This window comes from Lactuca saligna, chromosome 7, assembly GCF_052625555.1.
Source record: "Lactuca saligna cultivar CGN05327 chromosome 7, ASM5262555v1, whole genome shotgun sequence".
Classification (NCBI taxonomy): domain Eukaryota; kingdom Viridiplantae; phylum Streptophyta; class Magnoliopsida; order Asterales; family Asteraceae; genus Lactuca; species Lactuca saligna.
The window spans coordinates 126,230,730-126,248,678 of record NC_136423.1 but is presented as its reverse complement, the minus strand read 5'-3'; the positions used below and the strand labels follow the sequence as shown (position 1 = coordinate 126,248,678).

At 40.0% G+C, this 17,949-nt stretch overlaps 1 non-coding gene across 1 annotated transcript; it reads left to right on the top strand.

The window, feature by feature from the left end:
• Positions 1–1,815: 1,815 nt before the first annotated feature.
• LOC145007792 (small nucleolar RNA R71) lies at positions 1,816–1,922 on the top strand. Its single transcript, XR_013663157.1, has one exon. It is a non-coding gene; the product is annotated as a small nucleolar RNA R71 (small nucleolar RNA).
• The last annotated feature ends 16,027 nt before the right edge of the window (positions 1,923–17,949 follow it).

Sequence of the window (17,949 nt, the reverse complement as noted above, 5' to 3'; positions counted from 1 at the left end):
CTTGATAAATCTTTGCTTTCCTCACTCACCCAAGAAGTTGAATTTGTATAAGAAATTACTTCAAACACCAAAGGAATTGATGCTCTTGGTTTGGTATGTTTGACTTGTTGAATTGTCTTCAGTTCTTCTTCCATAAGCTTCTCCAATTCTTCAAATTCATCTTCTTCTTTATCAATATTAAAAACTTCACCTTGAACATCACTTCCTTAGAAACCATCCTCTATTCCAAAAGTAGCTTCATCATCTCCCACTCCCAAGGTAAGCTTGGGTTCGTGAACATCAACTAAGGCACTAGCAGTACTAAGTAGAGTCCGACTCAAGATGATTGGAACATCATGATCTTTTTTCATGTCAATAAACACAAAATAAATTGGAAAAACAAATTTCCTAATTTTTACTAAGATGTCTTCCACAATGCCCCTAGGATGTGTCACTGAATGGTTTTCCATGTGAATGGTCATTCTTGTAGCCTTCAACTTCGGAATATTGAGCTTTTGATAAAATGAAAAGTGCATTAAATTTATGTTATCCCCATAATCGGCTAAAACATAAGTCTTCAAATTATTCCCAAATTCACACAGAAGAGTGAGGCGTCTAGGATCTCCCATCTTCTTTGGTAACCCCCCCCCCCCCCCCCAAATACAACATTTGAACTCTGCTCACTAAGAACTACCTTGGAATTTTTCTTCAAATGCTGACGAGTATCTATCAAGTCTTGTAAGAACCTTGCATATTCGGGAATTTTAGACAACGATTCAATAAAAGGAGTATTTATTGGAATACCCTTTACTTGCTTCATAAATTCCAAATGTTCCTGTTCTAGTAGATGACTATTAGCTCAGGACGGAAGCGGTAAAGGAGGACGATAAGCCAGAACTTTTGCTGAATTTTTGTGTTTAGACTCGGCCCACGTCGTGAGCTTTGAAGGCTCACGTTGTGAGTTTGGTGTTTTAGCAGAATTTTTTTCTTCAATTTTTGACCTTTTCAGCTTTGGTTCATACGGTTGTAGCTCTACTTCTAGTGCTTCTAGGAACTCAGAAATAGCCTCTTCTTCACTTTCAATCATCATGACTTGCGAATGAGATTTTTTCTCAGGGATTTTTGGAGATAACTTATCTTGTACGAGAGTAGTTAGTTGACATAGTTGGACTTCAGTATTCTGGATCGATGCGTGGTGATTTCTTTACAAAGCTTGATGAACCCTTCATGATATTATGATGTTCCCTTATTATTGCATTCGTTTCATCATGCCTTTTTTTAGAAGCCTCTATAAAACAAACTAACACGTTCTTTAAGTCAACTTTATTTTCGGCTAGTGATTGTTCATTTTGATAGAAGCCTCGACCTGTTTGCCTATATTTTTCTTACTTTTGCTTCTTGTACTCTTCATATGGCAACCACTCCTTCTTGGGTTTTCTCCAAAATTCATCATATTTATCCCTACTAGAATAGAAAACTTGAGCCTTTTTATTCACATATTCATCCAAGTGGCATTCTTTTGTCAAGTGTGGACCAATGCATCTTTCACATCCGACTCTAATAGCATGAATTGACTGGTCCATCTTGGTCATTCTTCTGTCCATTGTGTCAAGCATATCTAGTACAACAACCATGTCTTCAGAATTGCCTCCCCCAATTCCTTTAGCTCCTTCATTTCTTAGATTGTGATACTCACGAGAATGCTTTGCAAATTCTTCAACCAACTCCTTGACTTCCCCTAGATTTTTCTTAATTAGTGGTCCTTGAGAATCAAGGAGTATCCTTGTCATGACATTCACACCTTCATAAAATATTGAGACTTATTGTTGTATGTGAAGGTCAGTTTGAGGATAATTTCTTAGCAACCCTTTATAACTCTCCCATGCCTCATAAAGTGATTTACCCGGATTTTGCTCAAAGTTGGCTATTGCCTTCTTAAGTTTAGCTATTTTTGATGGTGGGCAGAATTGTTCCAAAAATTTCTCTCTCATCTGTGCCCAAGTAGTGATTGAACCAGGTGGAAGTGCCTTCAACTAGTCTTTTGCAACTCCATTAAAAGTGACGGGAAACATCCTTAACAACACAGTCTCTCTTGGAACATTCAGGACATTAAAATAGTTTGCAATGTCATTGGCTTCATCCAAATGCTTGTAAGCATCCTCATGGTCCTTTCCATAAAATGGTACATCCTTAAGTGCAGCAAGAATGTGTCCTTTCAACTCGAATGTTATAGTAGCAAATATTGTAGGTTGTACTAGACCGGGACCAACATCATCTCTTATCCGCTTCTTTTATGCTCCCATGGACATATCCACAATGTTTGCCATTTTGTTTTCTGGCTCGTTTTCGGGTTCACTCTTTTCTAGTTCGAATTCGGGCTCGGTATCGTATTCGCTATCCTTTTGGTTTGGATTTTGTTCAAAGCTCTCTAATTTTCTTTTGTCTTTTGATGATGTACTAGATTCTCCTACTTTTTTTTCGTGTTTTCTTTCCAAAGACTGATTGGAGATCTTTGAAAGATGACTTCTTCGGTGTTTCCTTTACTCCTGCGATCCAATTCGTCTTTATGTTAATGCTCGACTCTGGATCTTCAAATGGCGGCACCAAAGGCGTGTTGGAACCTTTGGTCATGAGCTACTTCAAAAAATAAACAAAAATAAAAACATAAAACTGAATGAAAACGAAAAAGCAAAGAAAAAGAAAAATGACTGGACTCATGTAATGCCGTAAATTTCAAAACAAAATTTCATTTAAAAATAATGGTTTAATTCTTAAAAAAAACACTTTTCATAAAATCTCATTCATAATCAAATTACAAAACATAACTCCGTTTTCACTTGCATAATAAACCAGGATCCTCAAAATATGACTCTTTCGCTGGTGTGTAGAATCAAGTCGGTGCCGTTCCGTGATCCTGAAAGAAACCTGAAACACATAACACAAAACACTATAAGCACGAAGCTTAGTGAGTTCCCCAAAATACCACATATAACATATAATAGCCACTCGAGGCTATAACTCTGTGGGTCCGTGCACCCAAACTCTGTGAACCCTCAGGTTCTAACTCTGTAACATGCACAACATAAATCACAAAGAATAATGCATCACATAACACAACACATATATATAAGATACAAACACTGTATCACATAACTCTAGTTACCCACTCAAGGTAAAGTATAGTGAGAAGACTCACCTAGCAAGCAGGAAGCAGATATCCTCACGCTTGCATCTTGAACTCGCCACCATCTATCACATAAGGCAAATGCTCTCATGAACATAACTCTCGAGACTAGACTCTATCCTCTCTTGGCATCCTCTCAAGGGTAAAGACAATTTTACCCCCTTCTTGGCCCAAAGGCCACATTGTTGACCAACCCTAAAAGTCAACAAAAGTCAACGGTCAAACTTTGACCCAACTCGCCGAGTGCACTCCGGTGACTCGGTGAGTACACATATGTCCACTAACTCTTTGGGATCCTCTCTCGACACGTCGAGTGTTTTCCTAACTCGATGGGTTCCACCTGGCATGAGTCGCAGGGCCACCACGACTCAACTCGTCGAGTCTCAAGAACAACTCGGCGAGTTCCGGCTTGACTCAGCCTACCCGCCAACCCTCTCTGACTCTCCCTGACTCACTGAGTCAACCCCTTAGCTCGGTAAGACCACTCGCTGAGTGGTTATGGACAATCTTCATGCTACTCGCCGAGTCTGTTCTTCAGACTCGGCGAGTCTATTCCATGCATCAACTCAAACTCACTCCTGAGGTCAGATCCATTCTAATAACTTATAGATCCAGTCCTTCCAAGCTCATACATCACGTAAAGTTACTATCTTGGTGCTCATGCAAAGGTTCAAAGGCCTTGTTTGAAGATATGGTCTCTAGAATGCTATTCTAAGCTTATGGCCTCCATTAACACTCATAAAGCTTGAGGGAAAAGGGTCTCTAGACCTCTTTGGGTCTAGATCTAAAGCATCAACATGAGAAGAGGCCATTTACTCCATGGATCATTCCAAAAAGACCACAAAGAAACCCTATCTCTAAGATTTACACCAAGGACTGAGAAAGGAACGAATGATTACCTCAAATGAAGTCTCTAAGCTTAGAAATCACTGGAGTAGCACCTTCTTTGGTCTCCTCTTGCCTTGGTCCTCTTCTATAAGCAAAACACCCACAAATAATCAAGGATCTTCCTCTTCTCTCTCACAAAACGCTCAAAGACTCTTTAGGGTTCTCTCTGGGGTTGGTTGCCGCAAATGACGGCCATAAGCCCCTTTAAATAAGTCTCATACCCTGGAAATTAGGGTTTCATTAAACAACGTGGACTCGCCGAGTCCACTTTTGGACTCGCCGAGTCCGAACGCGAACCCGCGCCCATAACCGCGATCATACTCGGCGAGTTTGGACTCCAACTCGCCGAGTCTCCTCATAAATCACCAACAAAATACAAAATAACTAGTACTTGGGAACCCAGGCTGTTACAATTCTCCCCCACTAGAACTAGAATTCGCCCTCAAAGTCTCGCTCTGCAAATAACTCCAGATGCTGCTCACGCATCTCACGCTCCGGTTCCCAAGTCATCTCAGACCCCTTCCGATGTTGCCACTGAACCAAAACCAAGGGTACCTCCTTGCTCCTCAGAACCTTGACCTTCCAGTCCATAATTGCGACTGGTCTCTCTGCGTAGTTTAGGCTCGCATCCACCTGAATGTCCTCTAATGGTACTACCGCCGACTCGTCAGCTATACACTTCCATAATTGCGACACGTGGAAAGTATCGTGAATCTGCCCCAACTCTGCTGGCAATTCCAAACGATAGGCTACCCTGTCTACCCTCGCGACCACCCAGAATGGACCAATATATCGTGCCCCCCAACTTGCCCCTCTTTCTGAATCGAATCACTCCTTTCCAAGAAGAGACATTTAGGAGCACAAAGTCGCCGACATGGAACTCAAGCTAGGATCGACACCTGTTCGCATAACTCTTCTAGCGACTCTGAGCGGCCAACAACCTCTGCCTGACCTGTTATATCTGCTCTGATGTCTGAAGCACGATCTCTTTACTTCCCATCACACGTTTCCCTACCTCTCCCCAGCAAACGGGGTCCGATACCTCCTTCCCTACAACAACAGAAAAGGTGGCATACCGATGCACTAATGATGGCTGTTGTTGTCGGAAAAATCTGCCAATAGCAATTACAGGCCACAATCCCCCCCCCCCCGAAATCTAATACACATGCCTGAAGCATATCCTCGAGCGTCTGAATCGTTCGCTCGTTCCGAAGTGTCCACAGACATCACCTATGACAAACTCTAGCTCATTTCTCATATTCATCTTCGATACTGATCACCAGGTCAACTGTTGGCCCCACAGATGAACCCCAAGGGTCACACATAACATGATCCAAAATATCTCACTAACTTCCTCCCCGTGACTACCATCACGACCCAGCAACACGCAAGTCACGAAATTCCCTTTTTCTCATAAAAGTACAATCCAACCGAAGATCGACTCAGCTCTAACCTATGGCGTCTGCTGCGCATATTCTCCCGCGCGCCTTGCTGACCCTTCCCGACAGAGACGGAGACTCCAGTCTCTCCCCGGTTTAACCACTGGCTCCATAAACTCAACACTAGGGCTACTCAAGACGAAAACTTTTCTGCATCATGCACTCATCGGAGAACACTCCATCATCATAATCTCTAGCCAACTAGTGGGCACTATGGCTTCCCGTAACATTACGACAGCCTCTGACTAGTGATAATACGGCTCCCCATAGTATCACAAAGCCAACTAACTAGTGAGTACTATGGTTCCCCGTAGTAGCACGACTCCCTCCCTCTGACTTGTGAGTACTACGGCTCCCCGTAGCATCACAACACACTCTGACTGGTGAATACTATGGCTCCTCGTAGCATCACTACTCTCTCTCTCTCTCTCTCTCTCTCTCTCTGACGTGTGAGTACTACGGCTCCCCGTAGCATCACAACTCCCTCTGACTGGTGAATACAACGGCTCCCCGTAGCTTCACCCTATACTCTCATTCTTATTACAATGCCACACTAATCTCACTACTCCTGCACTGAAGACTATCATAGGTAGTTACACACACACTTGCCCTAATATGCATTACAGACTCTGGCGGCAACCGCCATAACACAGAACCTACCTCTGCGTAGATCCACTTCCTTAAATAGTCCCTCTTGATGACAATACATGAAGGGCTCCCACTGGAACCGTAGATACATGATACATCACTCGACGACTTAAACCCAAGACTTTGAATAACTCCGAAATCAGGATGCTAAACTTGGAAATCACGGAACACCATAACAGAGCACCACAAGGTCCTGCCCCTACCACTAATTCCCGCACTCCCAGCACCATACACATACATCAATACATTTCCTATGAATCCTATAATAATTTCCTGTTTTACTCAATGCGCAAGTCAGTGCATCCAAGCACTCAATTGGAATGCAAGGAAGGCGCTAACCCTTCAGAACACATTGATGATCCTCCGAAACCCTTTGCACTAGTGCTCAAAATCCAAGCAAGAATACACACCCCATCCCGGGAGTTGGCTACTCAACAATCCACCCCCCATATTTCAACCTAGAAGTTCTCAACTGCCCATATCATCATTACGAGTCTTCCACTTGAAACGACTCTGGCCACCACCAGATTCCTGACCATTGACCTCCTGCCGCGGAGACACCCATCCTTTTCTCAGATATATACCACATGCATTATCCCATCCTGCACCTTTCCTTGATCACCAATGACCCTGATCTCATGAATTCAAGTCACAGGTTTCTGTCCCATGACATTTCTTCTCAATATGCTCCGATGTATGATACACGAACCGTAACTTCACTCCTCAATCCGCTCCGATGTATGGTACTCAAACCATAACATCACTCCTCAGTCCACTCCGATGTATGGTACTCGAACCATAACATCACTCCTCGATCCGCTCCGATGCATGGTACCCGAACCATAGCATCACTCCTCCATCTGCTCTGCTGTATGGTACTCGAACCATAACATCACTCCTCCATCTGCCCCGATGTATGGTACTCGAACCATAACATCACTCCTCCATCTGCTCCGATGTATGGTACTCGAACCATAACATCACTCCTCCATCTACTCCGATGCATGGTACCTGAACCATAGCATCACTCCTCCATTTGCTCTGATGTATGGTATTCGAACCATAACATCACTCCTCTATCTGCCCGATGTATGGTACTCGAACCATAACATCACTCCTCCATCTGCTCTGATGCATGGTACCTGAACCATAGCATCACTCCTCCATCTGCTCTGATGTATGGTATTCAAACCATAACATCACTCCTCTATCTGCCCCGATGTATGGTACTCGAACCATAACATCACTCCTCCATCTGCTCCGATGTATGGTACTCGAACCATAACATCACTCCTCATTCCGCTCATTAGAACCTTCAGAGTACTCCCTGTATCAAGTATGGGTCCTCTGCTTTCAGTAGTACGGGCCCATACTACCTGCCACATCTACCCATACTTTCCACACGGACTATCCCGGAGCTCCTAAGTAGCTGCTCGACCTTCTCGTCCACCAATTCCATCGCGCGTGCTCACTCCCAAGTGAAATTCTCTATTCTGCCAGCGCACTCATCTGGCTAAGGTTACTCCTTAGGCTCTTCCTAGATTCCCACACTTCTCTGCCATCGGCTGCTGAAGAGCTCCTAACGATGCCAACCATCTACCTCCTGAATATCGTTATATTCGCTTGGTAGTTGACTCCCATCATCGAGAGTTCCACAAAGCACGAAGCAAGCAGCATTCGAGCATCGAAGAATACATAGGACTCACTCTGGGTGATAACTCCACTTGCTTTGCTCATCCTCGAAAGTACCATCGAACTCTGCAACTCTTTCTCTCGCGGGTTCTAACTATTCTTTCGCTAAGTACCATGGTACTCATCTAGGTATCTCCCCTAGATTACTCCTCTACTCAAATCCCATAAAGGATTCCAACTAAATATTCTCACTCGTCACATACTCAAAAGCACATCGCATATAACAGTAATTCCTAGGCTAAGGCATCACAAATCAGGCCACTCTAGTCCTAACATATGAAATACCTAGCCTGTCTCTAGCATGCAATAATATCTCATAAAGTGCATCATAAATATCTCATAACACAAAAGTAATGGTATTTTGGGAAATCACCGTTCGGGCTCTGGCTGATTGTACACACTGCTCTTTCTCACTTTCTCTTTGAACTCTTATTCACTTTAGAAAATTATTTCTTTGAAAACGTTTCTTACTTCCTAAGTTTGAGTCCAGATTTACCTGAAGGTGCATCCGAATCCCTCAAACCAACGCTCTGATACCAAATTGTAACGCCATAAATTTCAAGACAATTTTCCATTTAAAAATAATGGTTTAATTCTAAAATGAACACTTTTCTTAAAATCTCATTCATAATCAAATTATAAAACATAACTCCGTTTTCACTTGCATAATAAACCAGGATCCTCAAAATATGACTCTTTCGCTGGTGTGTACAATCAAGCCGGTGCCGTTCTATGATCCTGAAAGAAACCTGAAACACATAACACAAAACACTGTAAGCACGAAGCTTAGTGAGTTCCCCAAAATACCACATATAACACATATTAGCCACTCGAGGCTATAACTCTGTGGGTCCATGCACCCAAACTCTGTGAACCCTTAGGTTCTAACTCTGTAACATGCACAACATAAATCACAAAGAATAATGCGGCACAACGCACAACACACACACACACACACACATATATATATATATATATATATATATATATATATATATATATATGTATGTATATATATATAGCATACAAACACTGTATCACATAACTCTAGTTACCCACTCAAGGTAAAGTATAGTGAGAAGACTCACCTAGCAAGCAGGAAGCAGATATCCTCACGCTTGCATCTTGAACTCGCCACCATCTATCACATAAGGCAAATGCTCTCATGAACATAACTCTCGAGACTAGACTCTATCCTCTCTTGGCATCCTCTCAAGGGTAAAGACCATTTTACCCCCTTCTTGGCCCAAAGGCCACATTGTTGACCAACCCTAAAAGTCAACAAAAGTCAACGGTCAAACTTTGACCCAACTCGCCGAGTGCACTCCGGTGACTCGGCGAGTACACACATGTCCACTAACTCTTTGGGATCCTCTCTCGACACGTCGAGTGTTTTCCTAACTCGATGGGTTCCACTTGGCATGAGTCGCAGGGCCACCACGACTCAACTCGTCGAGTCTCAAGAACAACTCGGCGAGTTTCGGCTTGACTCAGCCCACCCGTCAACCCTCTCTGACTCTCCCTGACTCACTGAGTCAACCCCTTAGCTCGGTAAGACCACTCGCTGAGTGGTTATGGACAATCTTCATGCTACTCGCCGAGTCTATTCTTCAGACTCGGCGAGTCTATGCCATGCATCAACTCAAACTCACTCCTGAGGTCAGATCCATTCTAATAACTTATAGATCCAGTCCTTCCAAGCTCATACATCACATAAAGTTAATATCTTGGTGCTCATGCAAAGGTTCAAAGGCCTTGTTTGAAGATATGGTCTCTAGAATGATATTCTAAGCTTATGGCCTCCATTAACACTCATAAAGCTTGAGGGAAAAGGGTCTCTAGACCTCTTTGGGTCTAGATCTAAAGCATCAACACGAGAAGAGGTCATTTACTCCATGGATCATTCCAAAAAGACCACAAAGAAACCCTATCTCTAAGATCTACACCAAGGACTGAGAAAGTAACGAATGATTACCTCAAATGAAGTCTCTAAGCTTAGAAATCACTGGAGTAGCACCTTCTTTGGTCTCCTCTTGCCTTGGTCCTCTTCTATAAGCAAAACACCCACAAATAATCAAGGATCTTCCTCTTCTCTCTCACAAAACGCTCAAAGACTCTTTAGGGTTCTCTCTGGGGTTGGTGGCCGCAAATGACGGCCATAAGCCCCTTTAAATAAGTCTCATACCCTGGAGATTAGGGTTTCATTAAACAGCATGGACTCGCCGAGTCCGGACACGAACCCGCGCCCATAACCGCGATCATACTCGGCGAGTTTGGACTCCAACTCGCCGAGTCTCCTCACAAATCACAAACAAAATACAATATAACTAATACCTGGGAACCCAGGCTGTTACAACTCACGTCGTGAGCCTCGAAAGCTCACGTCGTGAGTTCAGTTCTGAACAAAGAATACTAAGCTGAAAAATATCCTTTTTCATGTTTTACCCCACAAAAAGGATCGATTAACCTAAAACAAATAAATTAACAACTAAAATGGTTGTTCCCCGGCAACAGCGCCGAAAACTTGATGCATGCAAATAGTTACACCTAATTTTAAATTTACAACCTAACTAACTTGACTAACTAAATTGCACCTAGGCAGTATACCTGGTCGGATTGTAATGTAGTCGAAGTAAGCCAAGCTCGAACACAGGGAACAATTTTAATTAATTAGTATAACTACTATTAAGTTAGCCTAAGATTCTAGCAAGTAAATGTTTTTTATCTAATTTTTCAAGTTTAGATGAACTTAATTTATCAACAACTGTCAAATTAATAAAACGCTTCTGTTAATTTGAATCCACTTTCCCCCAATGGTTTATATTGTTAATTATGACAATTCATGTTGGTTACCAATTAAGATATTATTATCAATTCAATTCCAAATTTTCTAATATTCAATTAATTCATGTAGACCTATGTATGGTCACACATAATTTAACACAAAATCAATTTATTAAATAGAATTGGAGCTATGTATGATTGAGTTGACAAACACAATTATGTTCATAATATGAGTTCTCTAGCATAGCTAAATTCAACAATTCAATTACAAAACTAAGATTGGTTTGATCTTAGCTCTACTAATCTAATGTTCACTGAATTACTAGGTATTCAAAGTCATGCAGATTAATGGTCACTAACAATAAATAATAAGAAGTTTAAGCAATCTAGTTACCAAATCAAGCATTCTAGGTATAATCAATCAAACACAAGACATTAATCAACAAGAAAAGTCTAAATCTATTTAATTAAACCACGAGTTCCAACTTCATCTAGCTAACAGAAGCTGCTAGATTTAGCTACTCATTCTAAAAAATGAACACAAATAAGTTATAATCAAAAGCATGTTTAAAGTACCAAAGTAAAAATCGAATTATGAACTTCTTCTTCCTTGGTGTTCAAACCAATTCCCTAGCCTTCAAATCTCTGATTTTCGACTTTTGGAACCTCTCTAGGTCATCCAACCTTTTCAAACTGTAGGGATCAAAGTCTATATATAATTTTTGAAATATCCGTACTCGCGTCGTGAGCCAAGATGTCTCACGTCGTGAGATTGTTGTTATCCGTGTTTGATAAAAACTCTAGATTCGCGATGTTTATCTTCTGGAAAGTCTTAAGTCACGTCGTGGGCCTTTATCAATCATGTCGTGAGAATGTGTTTTATTTTTGAATTTTCATCTTTCAATCCTTTATCCTCCAAAGTTCCATTCTTTGACTCTTTTAGTCCCTTTTCTTCAAAATGTCTTCTTTCTAGCTGCAAAATATAAATTAACCTTATATGTACCATTTATCTATGCAACTAAGCAAAATGTTAATTAAAATGTAATTAAATATTTCCTAAAAATATGTATAAATATGGCAATATCAACATGGTTATTCACATCTTGTTTGTGATCCTCGACATCCTAGTCACAAATTGGAGAGCGTAATCAAGATTAAATGTGTCATTGATAAGATTCAATGAATCTCAAATGATCTAGGAATTTCATGTAGATTGAAATTGGTAAATTGAATTGCCTACCTTAAATGAATTCATAATTAGATTATGACTTCCCTTTTCTTAATTTCAAATTGCATTTTTGGATCCCAACCTTGAATATTACTTTGGGTTAAAATATCAAGGATTAAATCAACTAACTAAAGTCTTTTCTTTATTTTCAGAAAGTGTTGGGTCTAAAATATGGATATTTTTCTTTTCTAAGCATTTGTAGTTTTCGGTTTAGGACCGAAAACCATCTTGGGTTTAAATGTAGCTTGGACCGAAAACCCATGTGTTTTTGGTCTAGCCTTTGGGTTTGGGTCTTGGGTTTTTGTCCATAGGTATAAACAGTCATTAAGGGGGAGTGCTTAGGGTGTCTAAGGAGTTGGCCATTTTGTACAAGAGAGCTTTCATTGTCATATGTATGTGTCCTAGAGAGAGAAAGTTAGAGAGAAGAAGTGTGTGTATGAATCTTGTGTTGGATCATCATTCTTATCATCAATACATTAATTCTTCTTCTTCTTCTTCTTCTTCTAAATTTGATCTTGAGTCATCCATTTGATTGGGATTCGGCACCATCAAGTAGATCAGATTGATACATCAAGCGAATGTGGGGAATTACAGTTGGTATCAGAGCTTAGATAGTATCAATCAAATTGGTAAGATCTTGAGCGTTTTTGTATTTTTTTTCTTGAAGGATTTAGCATTTTTGGATAGTTTTGGACAAAATATTGGGGGTTTGTTCTTCGTGTTCTTCCTAAAAATGACTTTTTGATCGAGTTTTGGAACTAAAAAGTTGAAAAACGTGCTTTTCTTTGGAATTCAGCGAGGGTGAGGGCATCTTCTTCGGAGTTTTCGGCCAGGAGGTTCATTCTCGGCTAAAATGAGGGTTCTTGGTGGCATGTCTCGGTCTTCGGCCAGAACCAGCTTTCGGTGGAGCGGGCTCGCAAGTTTTTGGTTCGGCTAGGTTTTCGGTGCACAACTGCTTTCGGCCAGCAGATCATCACGTGTAAAAATTTTCGGTCCAGCATAGTAGCCTCGCATTTTCGGTCAAAGTTTCGGATTTTTTACAATTTTGCCCAAAATTCAATTTTTTGAATTTTGAAGTTTTGTTTTCGGCCCTAAGCTTTGACTTTTAATTTTTGACTATCATTTTTGACTTTTGACCTTAAAAATTGACTTTGACCTTTGACTTTATCGTTTAACTTTCAAATGCTCATGTTTGGCTTTTCGCTTTGACTTTTTAAATGTGACTTTTAAGGTTGACTTTCAAGGTTTCAAGTCAAAGGGAAATTTTTGATAAACAATGAGTTCTTCAAACAACAAGGTCGATGAAACTCCATGTTCTCGATCTTGTGAAGCTACTATTACGTTTCTCCGTGATTAAATCGATTTATTAAAAAGAGAAAATGAGGGCCTTAAATATGATGGATATACCTTAAGGAAAGGTAAAAAATCCTTAAAAGCACAACTAGAGACCAAAAACCATGACTTTAGAAAACTTCAACAAGAATATAGCAACAAATGTGAAAATTATACCTATGTTAAGGAACAACTTGCTAACTTGACTACCGAACTTGATACATTAAAAGCTAAATATAAAGATGCAAAATTCAACTTTAAGAAATTTGATGTATCAAGTGAGGTAGTTGCATCCATGATAGAAAAACAATTAGCATTTAATGATATTCAAACTAAGAGTTTAGGGTATCATAGTGTGCCACCTCATTCCAATAACAACTATAACCCACCTCTTGAAACCAACAAGGAAGAAATACTTGCTCAGTATGGCCAAACCACTGTACCAGCTTCAATTAAGACTGAACAATCAGGGTCAAATGAGGGTTTTGAGATGATTATACTAATGATTCTACTTCAGGTGCAGGTAAAGTAGTGAGAAGATGATGACAAGGAGAACATAACTAATTATAGTTCTACAAATTATGTTGACTGTCAAACCAATGTCTCCTTGAACTCTGAATCTATTACTTCTAACTCATTTACTTCTAATCAACCTGATGTTGGTGAATACAAGCCACTAGAAAAAGTGAAACAACCGAATTGTTGTATGTGTGTATGCAAGAACACTAAGAAATGAGGCAAGGGCACGCATCCAGGGGCAGGAAGAAACAATTCCCATGTGAAGAAACAGATGTGTTTTCTCTGTGGAACACCTAGACACATTGCCAAACATTGTCCAAATCGTGCATATGTTCCCGGCTATGCACAAGCTTGGCAGAACGCGCCAAGAGGGAGTTATTTCAAAAGTGTAACGCCCGTAGATCCGGGCTAGTCAATTTAGAGACGATAAGCATAAAAAATGTCTTTTTGATGGAAGATTATTTAGAAGGACTAATCTTAACTAAGTTATAGTATATGTTACAAGGATTCCGTACAAAATAAAGAACGCCAAAATCCGAGTTATAACGAAGAAGTTATGACCTATCGAAGTTTCACGACAGAACCGGCACGACACAACACGATGTATACAGTAGAGCGATATTTGGCCTTAACGATCTAAATGAAAGTCGTAGAATAAGTTAAACCGAGAGCGTGCATAAAAAGAACATCTAAATTTGACTTTGTATGAGGAAGGTATATTTTTTGAAGTTTCAACATTAGCAGTATGTAGCCCGAAGTTCGAATATGAGATCGAGTGATTTCTAGCCGAAACGATCTAAACGAGAATCGAAGATATCATCGATAGTAGTCCAACGGTAAAAAGACAAATGAAAACGGACGTCAGACGAAGAAGTTATGGATTTCTAACGGAGTTTTCCTGTCCCGGCCTACTAAAAATAATATAATAAAGTTATAATAAAAATAAAGTTAAAATTAGTCGACGAAGTACATACGAGAGTTGTAGAGCATAATCTCACCTACACGTGGATATAAATAACGTAGAAAATGGAGTTCATATGCGAAAGTTATGAATTTGTGAAGTTCGGGGCACGAAACCCCAAAACTATCAGAGTTCACGACGTGAATACAATGTTCACGACGTGAACTCGGTATTTATGACTTCTGGAGCCTACCAAATGCAAGTTGCGATGACGCACCTGATGACTATTGAAATCACGACGTGAATATTTGAGATTCACGATGTGAATCCAGAAAAATGGCCCTATAAATAGAAATCAAGGGTTAGCCGATTTTGGTTGTTCCTCCCTTGCTCTCCCACTCTCGATACCCTCTTTAAGCCCTATTTTAACCCCCCGAAGCCCCGGTATCATCCCAAGAACCGAAGCGAGTCCCGTAGCCCGAAGATCCCGAGAAGTGAAATTCCCGAGCCAAAGCTCTGCCTGCTAGAAGCTGGTTTTTGTCAAGATCTTCCAGATCTACCGAATAATACTACTTTTACAAACCGTAGTGTTGTCCAAGCATCGTCTAATCAAGTGAGTGTGTAGTTACTTTCTTCTACCGCGTAGATATGAAGTATTTACTATGAAATACGTGCTATGTGTTTATATGTTGTTTGTTTACTTGAGATGGTTGTTGCATGAATGTTTTATACAGATTTTTAAATGATTTAAACTATATATGTAATTTATATCTACAAATATGTTGGGTAGAACATGGGTAGATGAATAGTTGGTGTGTGAGGAAAGATTAGTTTGGGGATGAGACGAAAGATGATATAGATCATGAGATGAGAGTGACAGCTGAAAATGAGTGAAACCTTTACCCAAATGATAGCCCCCATCATTCAGCAGAGTAAGGATGACAACCACGGACTATTCTAGACAGTCCTCTGGAACACTAGCAGGCTCGCAACTTGTAGGTGTTATGGAGTTGATGTTCACCGGTGTACTCTAAAAACCCATTGATATGTATTGTTAGAGGATGTCTCGGAACCAGTACTGTCAATAAACGAGATAAACCCCGATGACTATGGAGTTAGCCCCAGTTAAGTGAACCTTGGTGACTATGGAGTTAGCGCCTGTTACATATACCTTGGTGACTATGGAGTTAGCGCCTGTTACATAAACCTTGGTGACTATGGAGTTAGCGCCTATTACATAAACCTTGGTGACTATGGAGTTAGTGCCTGATAGCTATGGATTTAGTACATGATAGATAAAGTTTGGCAGCAATAGACTTCATGCCAATTCCTTAGGTAAATCCTTAGGAATGAATGAAGGAAGGATAGTCGATTCTTAGGGTAAAACCTTAAGAAATAAAGAAGATAATGGGGATGGGTAATTGGGTTGATTGTTTGATGACTGAATATAATAAATATATTATTGTGGGTTGAAAACCCTATATGCTCACTAGGCTCCCAAGCCTGACCCACTCAGTTTTCTTTGCATTACAGCTGATGGCACAAAAGTATAAGTTGGTGGACTTGACAAGAGATTTTGGGTTATAGATCAGTAGTTATAAATAACTGTTGTAAGGTCTATTTTATATTGTTTATGCTTTTGGTCTGTATCGGAACATGACATCCTGACATTTTGTTATTTAATGAAAATACATTTCTTTAAAGAAATGTTTTGATAAATTTTTATCATATTTTGTTTTGGGAACAAATTCCGCAACTGTTTTCTTTAAAAGACTACTCTGATTTTAAAACAAAGCATAAACAAATTGGTGAAATTGGGGATGTCACAAAAAGAAACCCTTCGAGGCCACATTCAAATAATGATAACTAGAATAACAAAATGGCCAAGAATAAGATTCCCAAGGTCAAGAAGGGAATGTCGCCAAGAAGCCAAATTCAAGAGGTGCTCCAGTGAAACCAAGACCAGTTAGGTCAAAGTCATCTTAGCAGCCGACTTCAAGTTCAAAAGCAAATGCTGAGGTATCCATCTACTCGAACAAGAATGGAGTAAACCTGACTATAGATGGGTACCAAAGGTTAATTATCCCAAATCACCTAATGATTCTAACATTTCTTCATCTTCTGTTTGTGATAAGCTAGATATGTCATGGAAGAGAGTACCTTACACAGATGAAAAATGTCAACCCTATTTCAAAATGGACTGGGTTACAAAGACTAAATAATTCCACACTCTATGCTGGAACAGTTATGGAGGCATATCATCAGACTTCGGTTTGTTGATAGTGGTTGCTCCAAGCACATGATAAGGGACATCTCTCAACTATACAACATTCAGAACTTTGTTTGAGAGTATGTATCCATTGCGGGATGGGAAGAAAGGAGAGAATCACAAATGGGGTTTGTGCTTAACGATGTGAAGAATTTTCAGATCTGTTCTGAGATTAAAATATGCGTGCTATTCTTAGACCTTCTGGATGTAAATTCAATTGGTGACTTACAGTTTGAGTTTTCTTCTCGATTGTAGGTATTGTTGGGGAAGTGATATGAAGTCTAGTGCTAAAGGGAAATTTGAAATTAGTGTAATGCACTAAAGCCAAATTGTTTAGACTCTATGTTCAATGCGCTGGTAGGCACGAAGGATTCAAAAGGACTATACTTAGATTGACAAATGAAAAGACTTAACAGTATGGACTTAGATAGTTTCATTTGGACTGAAAATACGACGCTCGGGTAGATTGAGCAGTGAGATAAACATGGAAACCTGCAGGATACACTAAAAATGATATGTATCTAGAATTGTGGCTTAACAATTTCCTCGATGTACGGACTTATGTCCTTGATTCTAGTACTGATAGAGCAACTGGCGGATTCTCATAATGTAGGTCCGTAAGACATTATTTCTTGCTTTCTATCTATCAGACATATGTTACCTCCTCTGTGGGATTTGAACATATTCGACATGGAATGCAACATATGCAACTCCATCTCTATACACCTTCTTATCTATGCAATTCTTTCTGTTTGTTAGTCATATGTTGTCTCTTATGCAATAATCCGACCTGGAACACATCATATATAACATTTTTCCACTCAACCTCTTTATCTATGTTAGTTATACGTTGTTCCCTCTACGTGACTAGAAAACATCCGACCTGGGATACAACATATGCATTTCTATATCTAACTTCTCTCTTAATTATTGAATACTCACCTAAAGTAAGGAGTTCTTCGGAAATTCTTGATTACCGGTGTATATTGGGAAGTGGGAAACACATTCTAATGCATCTAAAATTGATCCATTTAATAGGTTGTCTGTAGATCTCACTGGTGAGTTTAAGTGGACATCAATATCCTT